Below are 15,988 nucleotides of genomic sequence, written 5' to 3' on the forward strand. Positions count from 1 at the left end.
ATCTAAGTTCTACTTAAAATCTCCTTTAAACACTGGCAACTATTTCTTAGTTTTTGTTTTTCCACATTGAGTGGGTCCAGGGGCCACGAGGAAGCCTGTGAGCCTTCAGTATGAGACCTCTAATGTAGAGCAGCAAGAAAAGAACCAAAGAAAGAGGAGCCCTGCTTTGCTTATCAAAGCGGTCCTAGTCTAATAGTTTCCATACAGTTGGCTAATACGATGATTGTACCAGTGAAACACTCGAAAACTGGCAGTGATGATATGAAAATGCTTATTTAAATGTAGGCTTAAATAGAAACTCTTTGAATCTGCCAAAAGGAGATCGATGAGGAGTTTGACGTATCTTTTTCTCATCTCGCCTCCTGCCTATGTTTAGAATCATCACCATCACAACAACGAAATCAACAACAGATGAGTTCCAGCAGAAGCCTGAATATTAATGTGCACCACTGCCGAACTAAATCATCAAGTCATAGGAGAGAAAAAATGCAATAATTAAACAGAAACGTTATATCTTTTTTATGTTGTGGTTGTTTTTGAAATGAAAGCACCATCTGTGGTGCGCTTACTATCTTAACAGTAGCAGCAGAATTCCTCTTCTGAGGGAAATGCCTTTGTTTAGGAAAATACCCTGATGGGCCATTTGCATGTACAAAGAGAGAGTTCTGGTTTCAGGATGAAAGGAGCTCTCCCTCCATAACTCATGAGGAATGAATAACTCAGATAATTTGGCAAAACCATAACCTCAGAATTGAAAGTGACCTTGAGAATCTAACCCAGTGGTCTGGCAAACTGGCTCTCAGGCGAAGCACAGCTTCCACTTGTTTTTGTAAATAAGATTTCTTTGGAAATCAGGCACTTTCATTTGTTTATGTATTGTCTGTGTCTGCATTTACACTACAAATTTCAGAGCTGAGTGGTCAAGAAGATCTTATGGCTCACAAAACCTAAAATGTTTACTACATGGTCCTTTGCCAAAAGTTTGCCAATCCTGATCTAAGATAAAATTTGAGGACTTTCCAACCTAGGTAATTGAGGGAAGAGTTATTAACCCAATATCAAATTCCTAAGGAGCTAAGTATTCCTGAGTTAAACTTGGATTGTACCTATTTTCACATATACAAACATATACAACTTGAAGAAGAAGCTTCACCAGCATTTCATCCTTGGAAAATTCTTTATGTTCTGTTATGAGCCCAGGCTTCCATTAGGAATTAGCCCACCAATTCCACTTAATTACTGTGTCACCTTAGTGTTATCCAAGACTAAATGAAAATTATGTTTTTGTGAATGTCTTCAAGTTTGCCCACCGACATCATTTAGGGGAAAACTATAAAGTGTGCATTCTGAACACATTTACTAAATTTTTTAAGAGTACTAGACAATTCCAAAATAAAAAGATAAAACAGAGAAATGATATTAGACACACAGTAACAAACAGTATATGATAAATACATGATAAATAATAGCTACTAATATTTTGCTAACCTCTATATTCCAGAGTCATCCAAAAATTCAGTCCCCTCTCATTAACATCTCAATAGCGATCCTTATTCTGGGCTCCTTAGAAAAATTGTAAATTAAAGGATTTTTTGGCAGTAAAGTTAAAGACAACTTTAAACCTCAGAGGTGGCTTAAACTTAAAAAAAGGAGGAGGTCTCAAAGTCCAAGTACTTTGAGTATAACATTAAATAACAGAGGTTTCTTACAAATGTCAAGTAAGAGAGGTGAAAAATAATTTGTGAACTATAGATTAAGTTGTAATCTGTAATTATATCTACAACTATAAATTGAGTTTGAAAGTGCAACTCAAATGTTGATTGTTATCATGAACAAGGCTTTTATTTAAATATTCTTAATAGATTTCAACTTAATCGGACATACCTTTGGATGGGAATTCCAATGTTCAGAGCCAGTTAATCTGAATTCTCAATTTTTTTTTCCCTTTTCTATTTTTTGAGGATTTTTGTCTCTAGTTTATCCTAAGCTCAGCAGAGATTTATCCCAATCTCTTTCATCTTTTACCGTTTTAAAATCGATTGTATTCTTTAATGCTACTGTTCTGACACTACCCATTTCTTTAAAAAAATAAAAATGCAAAGCACTCTTAAGATTACTTATTAAAAAAGAATACTGCGACCTTTTAGAAAGATTTTGCAGTCCTGAAGTTGAAACAAAATATTTGTGGTTAACACTCAAAAGGAGAAAATTAAGTTGACTAATGTACTTTATTTATATAAAGTTGTATATAATCAAATATTTATAATATTGGGTTGTGACTAATGGCCACAGAAGAAAAAAAATAGTAAGTTAGTTGTGTGTGTAATAATTCTTATACACGAGTTTAAGAGACAACTTTTATCCTGATTACAGGACCCAGGGAATTTAAGTATATTTCTACCAACAAAGCAGTCTCGACAGCAACTTATATTTATAGGGCCAAATGCTGTTACTTCAGTAGTTTCCAGGGAAACAAAATTGTAAATTAAAGGTTTTTTTGTCAGTAAAGATATTTCTCAACATTTAGAGATTAATGCATCATTAGATACAATTATATATGAAATATATGTTACTTTGATTCATTATATATTACATTTTATAACATTTAATAATGAAATATCAAATGATTAATATTTCACTTATTCAATATAAATATGTATTATATATTTTAAAATATGTATTATATATACATGTACATAATTTTTGAATATACATAAGGAGCTGTCTGTGTGTGTGTGTATATGCGCATGTGTGCACACGTGCATGTACACTTAAAATGTGGTATTCAGGGACCAGTAGCAACTTCATCACCTGGAAGCTTGTTAGAAATGCAGAATCCCAGGCCCACATCAGACCCACAGAATCAAAATCTGCATTTTTAACAAGGTCTCAGGTGACCATACGCACATTAAAGATTGGAATGCATTGGCATATATTCTCATTACTACATAATACAAATCAATTAATGATCATAACATTTTAAGAAACACCAATTAAACTGACATTACTCATAAGTTTGCTACCATTTCTTAACATTAGTACAAAATTTATAAAAGCAAGAAAATTGAAAGAAAAATCGGCGGTATTTACAGTATAAGTAAGACATTTTAAGATTATAAGTAAAAATATGTCCCAATTAGTTCTATAATGTAAAATCTTTTTCTCTGGAATATAGACATGTATAAACTCCTAAAATAATAATCCTTGTAAGTTGAACAGATGGTACCAGTGCTATAAATATTAGCCAAAAATTCACTAAATAAATACGCTCAAGGAAGTATTGAGACAAGCATATATCATTTTACACATTTGTCAGTAGTAACTGTGATTGCCTCGATTCATAATAATGATGTTAATAACTACAGTTAACATTTAAACTATGCATATTTCTATACTGAGCACTACTCTAAACAGTACACAATCAACTAATTTAAACCTCACTATAATCCTGTGGGATGACACTATTATTATCCTCATTTTAGAAATGAAAATACCGAGGCACAGAAGGTTTAAGTAACTTGCCCAGTGACGTTACTTTCATCAAGATACATATAATCATTTAACAATTCCTACTCATTTATCAGATTGTTAAACTGAAAGAATTTACTTTGTAAGATACGTGATCAATTGCAAAAATGGTCCTAATTCTTCATCCTCCTCCTAACCAATGACCTTTGCCATGTAATTTGCAGCATTCTCTCGCTAAGAACAAAGATAAAGCATCATGGCACGTGTATACCTATATAACATACCTGCACGATCTGCATATGTATCCCCTAACTTAAAGTACAATAATAATAATAATGAAGAAAGTAGAGGCTTCACAAGTGCTTGTGCAGCTGGGTTTGCCCTCTCTCTGGGCCTCCTCACTGTCCTGAGAACCTGCCTGGGCTGCCCTGGCAGGAGGAGAGAGATGGGAGCAGAGCCAGGTACATTCAGTGGAAAAATAACCTATTCACAGAGGTGATCAAGTCCTGCTGGGGCCTACAGAGCTACCTAGCCAAGCCCCACTTAGTCTTAGTTTCACAAGTAATATACATACACTTAGTGTTTTATACCAGGTTTTGTGGTGGTTCATTATACAGTATCATTAAGGCAATTGATAACTGATACAGATAATTACCAGCTTCACTGAATCACCCATTCAACTAAACACAGAAAATATGTATTTTATACTGCTGATTTTTATCTACCCCTATACCTACAGATTAAAAAATATGTAGATAAAAGCGGCAAGGATTTATATAACCTACACCCTAGCAGAGGTGACGAATCTCTAAGACGCAACAAATACAATTAAAAGGAGCAAAAGGTAAAGAAAAACAAAAGCAGATTTCTAAAAGTTTTTTTAAAAGTACCAAAAAATCTATGGCCACTCAAAATGAATCTTTCCACCTCTTTATGCAACCTGTATCCACCTTTTCAGCCTCACTCATCAATTAAAGAAACAGCGAACAAAATAGAAATTGGGTTGGCTTTTCTGGATTGCCAATTATCCCCCTAGAAAACCAAAGCTCAATGTTGTTATAAACTCCCTAGAAAGGGCTAGAATGGGATGAGGGTATCAGAGTGGGTGGTGTGATGAGTAAAAATTGAGCTCTAAGATCACATGTGTTTTGTCACACATCAGCTTCTCACAGGTACACTTCTCAGACGTGTGTAGGGTAATAGACTCACTGTACAGAACATTGCCTAAAAGAAAAATGTAACACTGATATTGCTTTATGTGAGTGAAATAAAACTGTACGTATGTAACAAAATCAAGAGAAAGTGGTGCCATGAGTTTTTTACACATTTCTGGATTATTTGGGTAAATAATGTCACCAGAAAACAAATGTATACAGTAATATGCAAAACATTTCTTTCTTTGGCAGATACTCAGGCATCAAAGTAGAGATTAGTGATGTCTCAAAAGCAGTTGGTCAGCTTCGCCTCATCCTCCACTTTAAGGACATTTCAGACTCAATGGTTCATACCTTTGTTGTAACACAAATATCTTATTAAGCCCAATATATATGCGTGTGTATATATTGTTACGTGTGTATATATACATAACCACATCAATGAACATTTGAATATTTTACAAATAGGTTTATCTTATTCAAAAGAAAAATAGTAAAATATACACTCTCCATAGTAGAACTACCTAAAGTATGATCCAGGAACACGTGCCTGTCTACAAGTTTTATTTCCCCTCTGCAATAAAGCAAGTACAGAAATGTGTGTGAACATTTATAAACTTCTATAGAAATTTAACAGTGTTTTTAAAAATATTTGTTGAATATAATGATAAAATCTCTGGGCTTATATTTTGTTTATTTTTACATTTCCTATTAATTGGATTTTATTGTATTTTATGATATTATCTTTTTAGAAAAGATTGGCAATTAAAAAAAGTTCTCTCCTTCACCACATGTAGTCTGAGGGCCACTGCTCTATTATACATGGGTTTGGATATGAATATACATCTAATTAAAGGAGAGCCAAGGTGAGAATTAGTGATGATTAATATGTATTTACTTATCGGTATAAGACAACCACTATGCTAAAGGTTTTGCATACATTATCTCTTTGCATTCCTTTTAACAGAATATGATGCTGCAGCTGAGTGTCTTGATTAGAGTTTGTATCATTAGTAGGTGGCACAGCAGGCTCTAGTGCCAGCCTGAGTCTACAGTCTGAGCTCTAAATCACTAATATACCAGTTCTCAAACCAAGACAGTTCTAAAAGGAAATCAAAGAGGGAAATGTGGCTTTACAACAGCAAGGGTAACCACAATTTTTTAAAAGATTAGTTTGTTTAGATAAATTATTTATAAAAGTTATCAGTTTTAGCGACTATTCTATTTTTTAACCTCATTTCATTATTATAACCTGACGTCTTTTTTTTTTTTTTTTTTTTTTTTTTTGAGTCGGAGTCTCGCTCTGTCTCCCAGGCCGGAGTGCAGTGGTGCGCATTCGGCTCACTGCAAACTTCGCCTCCCAGGTTCAAGTGATTCTCCTGCCTCAGCCTCCTAAGTAGCTGGGATTACAGGTGCACGCCACCACGCCCAGCTAATTTTTATATTTTTAGTAGAGACGGGGTTTCACCATGTTGGTTAGGTAGGTCTCGAACTCCCGATATTGTGATCTGCCCGTCTCAGCCTCTCAAAGTGATGGGATTACGGACATGAACCACTGTGCCCGGCCAAACTAATGTTTTATAAGCATTGGGTTGGGACTAGGATATGACCTGGTGTGGCTAGCCTACCTGGTCTAGATTTGTTAGATATTACATACGCCAAAATACAGGAAAGATAAAGGGAGGTATAACTTAAGAAACTACTTCGTAATTAAGAGACTTCAAGAATCTGGAAACAGACAACAAAAACCTGTGTTCTTAGTAATAATGGTTTTAATAGTGGTGATTATCACGGGAGTGGAGGTGAGGGAAGATGCAAGAAAGATACTCCTGAGTGGAATGAATGCTATGGAAAATATTTAGCTCCTTTATAGCCAACTAAAAGTGTATAATCACAGTTTTAATTTACTCCAACAGAGTTTTTGTTAGCCAAAACAAGAATAGAATTTACTGTGAAAAAATTAAATATTTTAGTTTATGTAGTTGGTAATATATCAATTTTGTGTCTTGCTATATCCTACGAAAGTCTAGTCTCGTTGCTTTATTTTCCTTTATCAATATTTTCTTTCATTTTCTTGTACTTCTCAGACCATTCTGTCTTGAGTAACTGAATACAAAATGACATGTTTTGAAAAAAAAAAATCACAAATTTGTGACTTTCACTCTGCTGGAGTCTACGAATAAAAATCCACTTGTTTTCATCACATTTTTCCTACACATAACTCTTTGAATTGTATTTTAATAACATTCTTGCGATTCCATATGCTTCTCTCTTTACCCTATGTCTACAGGAATATAGAAGATTTTTCTACTTTTTTCTCTTTCAACCTCGTTTTAAATTAGACCTTTATATCCAACACTTATATTAAGCATATGTGTTGTAAACTTTTCCTAAGAAAAACATACCCAATCAAAAACATTTATATAAATATGAATGAAACAAAAGCATCAAAGTACCTGTTGAGCCAACCTTTAAAATGAAAGCTTTCATAGAAAAATGAAGGAAATATAAGCAGGTTCTACAATTCTCCTAAAATACCACGTTCTTCAAATCATAATAATTTCTGATTGAGCTTTACGATTTTCAAAGACAATCCTCATATACTTAATTTGATACAATAATGCCGTGAAGCATGCTTTAAGAAGAAAAACAGTACCATCTCCATGTCATAGATGATGATTTTGTGTCTTGGAGGGCACAATGGATTAAGATACATTTATTGCTACTCCTGAGATATTTCACCTACATCATGCTGCTACTTAGTAAATATTTATTAATAATTACAATGTTGAAAATACAAAACAGATAAATAGGTTGAATTTTTTCCCTAGGGCACCAAATAAAACATCTTACTAGGATATGAGAAAATAGGTATCTAATAAGAATCACCAACACTGAACTTGTGGAATACACAGGAAGCCCACATAGTTCTGAAATGCAATGCTGAGGATTATTTTCTCTTGATTTTGCTTTATTAGCTGGAAACACATAGGCTGTGAGTCCCCAGATTCTGGCAACAACTAGTTTGATAATTCCAAAGTTTAACACAAAAGGACAAACACGAAACACTAAACAGGGAGGCCAGGGAAGCAAGAAAAGAAGAGATACCTTGTGGGTAAAAGAGCCACTAAGGAGGGGTGAATGTCAACCTGTGGGTTAAATCACTCTAACTGGATAAAGCTGAAGCCATTCAAGTTCACCGTGCTATAGATTGTATACTCTAGAAATCAGCAGTGAATTTTCATATTATGTTATGAAATGTTATAGAAATTAATGAATTATATGGTATTTCTTTCCAGTTGTCAGTTGAAAGTGTGAGACTATGAAGTGGGAAGAATCATAATATTTGTAATTGCTGTATACAAATATACACAAACACACACATATATATATACACACACACACACAGACCAGTTGCGGTGTGTGTGTGAGTCTACACCAATTGGTGTATATCTATCTGTATATCTATTTGTGTGTGTGTGTGTGTGTGTGTATGCATACATATATACATATATATATGTACACATACACATATACATATGTTTTCTTCTTAAAGCATGTTTCACGGCATATTTGTATATATACATATATACATATATATATATATACACACACACATATATACTAATACTAGTATATTATAATATATATATTACATCACTCCTAGTATATATATAGATATACTATATATACTATGATGATATATATAATGTATGATGTAATATATATACTATACATACTAGGGGTGATATGATGTAATATATATACATACACACACAATACATATACTAGTATTAATAGTATATATGTGTATGTATGTATATACACACATGTATACATATGGTATACACATATACATACACATATATACTATTAATACTAGTATACATACTAATGTGTGTTACATTATATCATGCCTATTATATATAGTATGTATAGATATATATTCTATATATCTATACATACTATATATATATATACTATGTATACTAGGGATGATGTAATACACACACACACACACACACACTCTCCATTGTAATGGTATGCATATATACTACTATAAATACTAAAATTTATCTCCCAGATATTAAATAACAAAAGTGTGAGTACTGTTAACAGATGGAAACAAATTCCAATCTATTCTTTACCGAATGATGTCTAAAATTCATGCATTCATTTATTCAGTACATATTTAGTGAGCTCCTAGTATTTGTCAGTCACTGCTCTTGATCTTAAGAAGATAGAATAAGCAAAAGTTGATATAGTTTATCACCTTTTGGAGTATACAGTCTAATAAGAGAGGCAAATGTTTACACTAATGATTCTATTATTGCATAATTAAGAAAGGTTCTTATTAGAAAAGGAATGACTTCTATGAGAACAGACAGATAAATCTGACCTATTGAGGGTGGTAAGGAAAAGCACCGAATTCTGAACTGAGATCTGAAACACCAGTATGAGTAAACTAGACTAAGAGCGGGGTGAAGGATATTCCTGGCAGGAGTGATGTAATGTACAAAGGGCCTGGGACAGGAGGAGAGACAAGACATTTGAACGAAAAAGAGAAAACGGCAAAATTGGAATGCAAAATGTGAACAGAGTAGTAGGATTTGGAACTTAGGTATTAGGCATGAGTGAATCCAGTGGTCACATTAAGGGTTTTCATCGTTCTCTAGAAGCAGTGGGAAGACCTTAAAAGTTTTAAGCAGGAACATGTCACAGTCAGGTACAAATTTGAAAAGGCTATACTGGCCAAAACGTGAAGTATGAAAGAGCCAATTTGGATATAAGAATTCTGTCATTAAAAAATCTAGAGACAACAGATGCTGGAGAGGATGTGGAGAAATATGAAAGCTTTGACACTGTTGGTGGGAGTGAAATTAGCTCAACCATGGTGGAAGACAGTGTGGTGATTCCTCAAGGATCTAGAAATAGAAATATCATTTGACCCAGGAATTTCATTACTGGGTATATACCTAAAGGATTATAAATCGTTCTAATATAAAGACACATGCACACATAGTTCATTGTGGCACCGTTTATAATAGCAAAGACTTGGAACCAACCCAAATGCCCATCAATAATAGACGGATAAAGAAAATGTGGCACATATATGCCATGGAATACTATGCTGCCATAAAAAAGGATGAGTTCATGTCCTTTGGAGGGACATGGATAAAACTGGAAGCCATCATTCTCAGCAAACTGACATTAAGAACAGAAAAACCAAATACCACATGTTCTCACTCATAAGTGGGTGTTGAACAATGAGAACACATGGACACAGGGAGGGGAACATCACACACTAGGGTCTCTTGAGGATGGGATAGTAGGGGGTAGGGGAATTTGGGAGGTATAACATTAGGAGAAATGCCTAATGTAGATGTCAAGGGGAAAGATACAGCAAACCACCATGGCCTGTGTATACCTATATAACAATCCTGCACATTCTGCACATGTACCCCAGAACTTAAAGTATAATAATAAAAGAATTCTGGCTTGTCTATTATAGCACCAGAAAAAAAATGACCATTGTGTGAGCAAAGGCACTGGCAGTGGAGATGAACAAAACATGGCAGATTGGAGAAATATTTAGGCGGTCAGAAGGTCAGCACTATGTAATTGTATATGGCAGCTAAGGGAAGAGAGTGTCAAGCAGTGTGCAGGTTTCCAGCTTGTGGAACTGGATGACATTTGGTCTATGTTCGTTGCTGCTTCTGAAAGGTCAAATATTGCAGGTTTGGATTCTTGAGCAAAATAAAGCTTAAGTGTATAACGTAAGTTCCCAGAGTACTTTCTGTCCTTTTACAGAATATTATTTCAAATATCTATAGGGTAATTTTCCACAATGATGCATGTTTAAGTTTTTAGTAACCTGTTTATTTTTATTTTCATGGGTATGTATTTTTTTTTTGCTGTACCAAATTACTTCAGAAATCTTTATGCATTCCAATAACAAAGACAAATCACATATTGTTAGTTGCAGAGCAAATAAAGTTGAAAGATAAAGAACTGGAATTTGAGGAAAAAAATTCCTTAAATTTCTTAGAGTTTTATGTTGTATAAAAAAGTTCCCAGTCAGTAAGTAAAGTGGTTAACACATCACCACTAATACATAAAGGACAATGGCCATGATAGACTTCTCAGTTGAGGGCATAAAAATCTGCAAAAGGGGCCAGGTTTGATGGCTCACACCTGTAATCCCAGCACTTTTGGAGGCCATGGCAGGTGGATCACCTGAGGTCAGGAGTTCAAGATCAGCCTGACCAACATGGTGAAACTCTGTCTCTACTAAAAATACACAAATTAACTCAGCATGATGGCAGGCACGGGAGGCTGAGGCAGAAGAATTGCTTGAGCCAGGGAGGTGGAGGTTGCTGTGAACCGAGATTGCACCATTGCACTCCAGCCTGGGTGACAGAGCAAGACTCTGTCTCAAAAAAAAAAAAAAGAAAAAGAAAAATCTGCAAAAGCTTTCTCTTATAAGCAGTACTATAGTAAGGGACTATCAGCTTACTAATGGTGAGTAGTAAATAGAAATGTTACTTTCATAGGAAACCATTCTATTCCCAGTGAGTGAATTCATTAAACACATCAGTAAAAGACCGAAAAAAAAAAAAAAAAAAAAAAAAAAAAACCTGCCGAAGTAAAACATTTAATTTTTTCAGGATAATGTATGAGACATGGTTATTCTTACTGACATCAAGGGCAAATTCACCATTTATGAATTCATCTAATCCTTTAAAAATAGTTGTTATGTTCACATTTTATTATAGTAAGAGAAAAAATAAGAAAATTCCATCAGTGCACTTCCCTGCCTTTTATTATTGTATATACTTTGATTCTATTCTTGGCACATTTAGCTTTCCAAATTAAATTGTGTAAGCTTTCAGATCTGGTTTCATAGATTAGTTCTTCTATCCATTTGGTCAGTTCAATTAGCTGCTGCAACTAAAAAGGCTAACTAAAAGGTGGGCCCTCTAAGGAGAAAAATTGAAAGTAAATTAGCAAGTATGAGCACACCTTTTTACATAGCTGCCCTGAGCCTGTCCCTGGGGGAAGGAGTGGTCCCTGAAGCACAACACTTTTAAGGATAAGAGAAAAATGCAGAGAAAGAAAACAAAATCAGTTGAGGGGTCAGGAAGTGGCTAGAGTTACAGATCAATAAACACGAATGTAGTTGCCCCCTGACCCCCATCAGGCCCGGGTGTGTGATGTTCCCCTCCCTGTGTCCATGTATTCTCATTGTTCAACTCCCACTTGTGAGTGAGAACACACGGTCTTTAGTTTTCCATTCCTGTGTTAGTTTGCGGAGAATGGTGGCTTTCAGCTTCATCCATGTCATTAGGACAAATACCTAATGCATGCAGGGCTTAAAACCTAGATGACAGGTTGTTAGGTGCAGCAAACCACCATGGCACATGTATACCTATGTAACAAACCTGCACATTCTGAACATGTATTCCAGAACGTAAAGTAAAATAAATAAATATGTAGTTTCATTAAAGTCATCAAGAATGAATGAACAAGAAGAAAAAGTTACAGATGAAAAACCAGTGATTATTGAGTATGGCTAACCCTAAGCATAGTGTAAGTGTTAAGATTAAAGATTTAGAAGATAAAAAGATTGAAGATTTAGAAACTAAATAGACCTGGATTTGCTTTCCACCCAGCATCTTACTAATAACTATCTGAGAAACATCATATAGCCTTCAAAATAAATTATTTACCTCTATGGAATTACAGAATGTCATGAGAATTGGCAGTTTTTGGTGCAAAGTGTGCTCTCAATAAATGTTAGCCATAGTTATGATTAAAAGATGTGGGGAAAAAAATAAGTCTTAAGACCCCAAAGTCACTAAGTCAAAGGGAAGAGTCCAGCTGGGAACTGCACTGGGCAAAACTGCTTCCCATTCTATTCCTAAATAATCTAGTTACAAAGATAAAAAAGCTACATACCTCACTCACAATTTTCTCACAAGGAAATTCCATGTGGACAGGCAGAACTCAAAGTCATCCCTCTCATGATCACATGAGACAAATGCATATCTGAATGCTTCCTCTGCCCCACTGTTCCACTAAACCAGACTAGGGCATAAGTGACTATTTCTGTAAATTGTGAATTCACTGAAAGTTTGTGAATCGTGCAGTCAGAAACTCAACAGAATGCAACCATTTGTCTCTTATCTACCTGTGGTCCCCTCCCTGCTTCAAGTTGTCCTGCCTCTCCAGGCTGAACCAATGTACATCTTACATATATTGATTGATGTCTCATGTATCCCTAAAATGTATAAAACCAGCCTTTGCCCCAGCCTCCTTGGGCACATGTCCTTGGAACCTCACAAGGCGGTCACAGGTACGACATTAACCCTGGAAAAATATGCTTTCTAAATTGATTGAGACCTGCCTCAGATACCTTTTGGTTTAGAGACTAAAGGTGAAGAGATTTGTAACAACGTCGCAGAATTGTGAGGGAGATCAATAAAGTGAATTCAGATCTGTTTACCAATCATGGAATTCTACAAATGGAAACATAAGTGTATAGTTTAAAGAGGTAAATTTAAGACACTTTTTTTTTTTTTTTTTTTTTTTTTTTTTGCTTTGCTGGAAGTTGCTATGAATGGAATATATAACCGTCATCAAAACACTGTTATCTGTGATTGCTTAATTTGTAACAAAGTATTCATGAAAATTGAAGGAGGGTGAATCCCTATTCTTTTGAAGAACTGATAAAGAAGGCAGGTGTCACTTGAAAATCATTTGGAAGTGATTTTTCTCTTGGCTTTTCTTGCCTTCACATCGTCAATGATGAAATGTTCAGATAAGGAAGCACACACAACAAAGCAATGTCTATGCTTTGTCTATATTTAAGTTTGATGTTCTTTTGAAAGAGAAAATACTGAATATATTTACATCTGTAGCTATTTTTATCATAAGCTTATTAAAACTTTTAAGATATTCATACTATTTTCTTAAAAATTGAACCATATTTAAAGAGGGTTTACAAATCATGTATACATACATATATAATCACATCAAGTATTTAAAAGCTACAGCCCCCCATTTGAATATGGTATTAGCCTCAAAATTGTTTACAAATATACTGCACATGTTTCAGGAAATTAGAATAGACACCAAAATAAAAGTTGCAAAGTAAGAGTTAAGGCTGCTAAGGAAATGCAGCATTGTAAAATTGAAATGATTCTGTGGGGAACCCCTGGCTATGATCCCATGAACACTAAAATGGTTGAGGATTAATTCAGTAACATTTCACAATCATTTGCATTTTACTGAAGTATTAAAGTGCACACTAGAAATATAAACTTCCGGCTTTATGCTTTGATTGTGGGCTTGTATGTGATTTTATTGTATATGTTAAAAGTATCATGCTAGAGCCTGGCTATAAATCCTTATAAAAACCCTAGAGATGTACATCCAGTGAGACTTTACCTGTCTTAGGGCTATTACCATCTAATTCAAGGCTTCTGTGTCACACAACTCTTGGGGACATAGTCATAATTCCTAACCATCCGGCTTATGTAGGTCCCAATCTCCTTCCTCAACATCCAGAAATCACTATTCGTCCTATTTTTATGAGTTACTTTTTTTCATTTTAGCATAATAACATTACATGTCATAAGAGTGGGAACTTTGTCACTCACCTTTGTGAGTCTCCAGTGTCTAGAATAATGCACAGTAGATAATAAATACACATGTATTAAATGAGTGAGTGAATGAATAAGTACATGGTTTTTTTAAAAAAAAATGTTCTCTCTGAGCATGCAGAATTTTATTTGGGGTAATACAGCCTAAAAGAAATAGTTTTTAAATCTAAGAGCTAGGTGGTGTAAATATTTCTGTTGTACACTTTTAAGATCTAGAGCTGAAGAACAAAAAACATGTCATTTTAATTGAAAACTGATGCTTTAGTTTATTTCATTTTACTTATTAATACATGCTTTTATGTTCATTCAGTTGGTATTTACCAAGTGGCTAATTGTGCTAGACTCTCTTCTAGGTGTTTGGGATTCATGAATAATCAAAATAACCTGAATCCCCTGCCCTCAAAGACCTTATATTTCAGTGGTGAGAAAAAGAAGACACCAAACATCAAATACATGAACTCCAGAATGTGGTCAGAATTAGAACAGCAGAGATGACAAAGAATCATATGCTGCTCCTGATTCTGTAGAGGTTTATTTTAATTGGGAGGAAATGTATGTAGCCTTTACAAGTAGGTCTATTTCAGTTAGCAATACACATGTAAGCTCCCTTCCTCTCTTTTCATGGCTTGATAGCTCATTACTAGATACTGTTTTAAATGTAGATGGTTTGGAAGAACTTTTCAAAGAAGGTAGGCTTGACCATGTCTTGAAGAATAAGGCTTATATGGAGAGAAGAGTGGTGTGGGGCGTAGGTGGGTTTCAGAAACTACATATGGAGGTGGAATGTTGAGAACACATTTAGGGGAATGAAGATGGAAACAGTTTGCTGGGCAGAGTGTTCACAGGGTTGTAGATGGAGGTAAAAGTGGAAAAGAAGTAGAGTTCAGACTGATTCATTTGTAGTGTCCACAAAGAATGTGATAGAAAGAAAGAACAGATCAATTAGGTGGAGATGTGCAGGATACATGGAGGAAGAAAAAAGTGAAGTTATAGTGTATGGTACTTGGATGTTACCGAAATATTAAATGTCCTGCAATTAGAGATGTTTAACATCGTCACATTGGACTCCTCTGAGACCAACTCTCTCAAATGTGGCTGACATTAATTATCTGAAAACTTAATAAGTAGGTTTCATGCAGTTTCTTCATTTTATGAGTCTAGACACTAATTCACAACCATTCACTTAGGAATTGGGTTATGCTAAGAGGAATGCTGAGTTCAGATAGAAACTTCTCAAAAGTAATAATGTATAAGGCATATAGACACCTATGCCCCAAATCACCAGGGAGCATTCTCTCTCTTGTTCTCAGTCTCAATTCACATGCTTCTCAATCATCTTCTATACAGACAGTATTTATTATTAGAAAATACTGAAAACTCTAGCTTAGTGGTGCTTCTTTCAAAAACATTAGTACTCATACAATGTCGTATGCAATTTCGATATGTTCATATACTCCTAGAGAGTGCAGTTAAGAATCATTGCTCTAAGTCACTAAGTAAGTAGATGAAGGTAGTTATTTTCTCTTCTCTTGCTTTATTCTAGGAGAGAGAGGCAAACTGTATAAAGTGCTCAGTAGAGTTTGTGTGATGATAAACACTAGGTAGGCAGGAGCATGAGAAGGCACTTTATCATCAATGCCAGGAGTGTGCATCACTAAACGTGAGAGATTATTTACATTTTCAGCAGTCACTGTTGTCCAA

At 34.8% G+C, this 15,988-nt stretch overlaps 1 protein-coding gene and 1 long non-coding RNA gene across 5 annotated transcripts in view; one reads left to right on the plus strand and one right to left on the minus strand.

Moving 5' to 3' along the window:
- LOC116528894 overlaps positions 1-518 on the plus strand; it is an 8,212-nt gene extending 7,694 nt beyond the window's left edge. The window contains exon 2 of the long non-coding RNA XR_004259262.1: positions 377-518. This is a non-coding gene — a long non-coding RNA (uncharacterized LOC116528894). The remainder of the gene's footprint in view (positions 1-376) is intronic.
- Positions 1-15,988, minus strand: part of FGF14 (fibroblast growth factor 14) — a 689,306-nt gene that overhangs the window by 12,385 nt on the left and 660,933 nt on the right. The window lies entirely within an intron of this gene.

The sequence above is a fragment of the Sapajus apella genome, unplaced genomic scaffold (assembly GCF_009761245.1).
Source record: "Sapajus apella isolate SASKATOON/1434 unplaced genomic scaffold, GSC_monkey_1.0 scaffold60, whole genome shotgun sequence".
In the NCBI taxonomy this organism is placed as follows: domain Eukaryota; kingdom Metazoa; phylum Chordata; class Mammalia; order Primates; family Cebidae; genus Sapajus; species Sapajus apella.